Below are 2,437 nucleotides of genomic sequence, written 5' to 3'. Positions count from 1 at the left end.
TCTCTTCTGCTTGTTGCCTGTCCATAGCAGTGGTTTCCTAGCAGCTATTTTACCATGAAGGCCTGCTGCACAAAGTCTCCTCTTAACAATTGTTCTAGAGATGTGTCTGCTGCTAAAACTCAGTGTGGCATTTACCTGGTCTCTAATCTGAGCTGTTGTTAACTAGAGTTGAAAGCGGTTCTAGGTTCGTGGTTCTCCAGTTCGCGGCTCGAGTGATTTTGGGGGCTGTTCTAGATCGAACTAGAAATCGAGCTTTTTGCTAAAGCTCGATAGTTCTAGATACGTTCAAGAACGGTTCTAGCAGCAAAAAGACAAGCTAATTACTAGCTGGCTTTCCGCTGTAATAGTGTAAGTCACTCTGTGACTCACACTATTATGAAATTTCATCGTATAGTGTGCGACAACAGCGCATTCAGATCACTACTGTTTGGATAATGGCAATCGCCATTTTTTTTTTTTTTTCCTTGTCTTCCTTCCCTAAGCGCGCGCGTGTAGTGGGGCGGGCCAGCATGTCAGCCAATCCCAGACACACACACAGCTAAGTGGACTTTTAGCCAGAGAAGCAACGGCATGTGTGATAGGATGTCCATGTCACATGTCCCTGCATTATAAAAACGGACATTTTCCTCCAGCACGCCATTATCTGCCTTCTGCGTCTGGGTGTCAGTCTTCATCACTGGCGCAGCTCCTATCTCCGATACTGCTGTGTACGCTCTATACACAGCGCTGTACAGAATAGGGATAGAAGTTTCTATTAGTCCTTTTAAGGGCTAATACCGGCAGGGTCAGAGCCATAGGTGACAGTCAGGTCCGTGAAAACAGATTTTAACAGCTACACAAGATGACAGCGTCTGTGTAGCTAAGGTCAGGGATTTCCTCGCTGCATTTCCCCATTAGGAGGGATAGAAAGGGAGGCTTCCTTTCCTCTACCCAGAGACCCACAAACCTGCCACTGTACCCTCCTGCCCTTTGCACACTCAAACTCATTGTTACTAAGCCATTATACTAGCAAACACTGAGTAAACTTAGTGGCATCTTAAAAGTGGCTGTTGGACTTCCATTAGTGTCCCACTGGTGCAAATCTATGTGCAGCACCTCTGCATTGCACACTCAAACTCATTGTTACAAAGCCATTATACTAGCAAACACTAAGTAAACTTAGTGGCATCCTAAAAGTGTCTGTTGGACTTCCATTAGTGTCCCACTGGTGCAAATCTATGTGCAGCACCTCTGCATTGCACACTCAAACTCATTGTTACTAAGCCATTATACTAGCAAACACTGAGTAAACTTAGTGGCATCCTCAAAGTGGCAGTTGGACTTCCATTAGTGTCTCACTGGTGCAAACCTAAGTGCAGCACCTTTGCATTGCACACTCAAACTCATTGTTACTAAGCCATTATACTAGCAAACACTGAGTAAACTTAGTGGCATCCTAAAAGTGGCTGTTGGACTTCCATTAGTGTCCCACTGGTGCAAATCTATGTGCAGCACCTCTGCATTGCACACTCAAACTCATTGTTACTAAGCCATTATACTAGCAAACACTGAGTAAACTTAGTGGCATCCTAAAAGTGGCTGTTGGACTTCCATTAGTGTCCCACTGGTACAAACCTATGTGCAGCACCTCTGCATTGCACACTCAAACTCATTGTTACTAAGCCATTATACTAGCAAACACTGAGTAAACTTAGTGGCATCTTAAAAGTGGCTGTTGGACTTCCATTAGTGTCCCACTGGTGCAAATCTATGTGCAGCACCTCTGCATTGCACACTCAAACTCATTGTTACTAAGCCATTATACTAGCAAACTATGCTGCCAGTTTAAGGGCCGTAGTTGCATTGTCGGGGACAGTTATTGTTGTTTATTCTGCTGTTAATAAAGCTAGACCACCGCTGCAATCTACACCACCTCTCAATTTTTACTACCACATTTTAAGTGCACAATCTTGTCGCAATCAAAATGAGTGGCAAAATGACAGATGCTGGTGGAAAGGGGAAGAGGCGTGTTGAAAAAGGAAAAAAAGGGTTTATCCGTGGGGAAGGTGGCAAAGCTCCATTAACATCTGCTGAAGATAGACCATCTTCCAGCAAAAGTAAGATGTCTACTACTTACCGTGGACAATCCAATGTGCTCCTTTTTTTATGGACACGAACAACTGGAACAAAGGTAGATGATGGCCAAAAAAGGAAAATGCTTGAATGGATCTCAAGTGGTCCAACAAGTGCCCTCTCCGCCACCTCAACTACCGGATCCAAAAAACACCAGTCCTCTGAGTTGTCATCCCAATCAAACTTGCTTTCTCCCAGCTCTGAAGTCTCCATCCGCCCTGCACAGTATGGTGGAACTAAGATGGCTGAGTCTGCAGAGCTGTTCAGTCACACTATAGCCTGGGAATCAGAGGTCTGCTCCCAAGCTACAGTGAGTACAGACCAG

The sequence above is a fragment of the Anomaloglossus baeobatrachus genome, chromosome 3 (assembly GCF_048569485.1).
Source record: "Anomaloglossus baeobatrachus isolate aAnoBae1 chromosome 3, aAnoBae1.hap1, whole genome shotgun sequence".
NCBI classification, from domain to species: Eukaryota; Metazoa; Chordata; class Amphibia; order Anura; family Aromobatidae; genus Anomaloglossus; species Anomaloglossus baeobatrachus.
Note: the sequence above shows the minus strand (reverse complement) of the source record.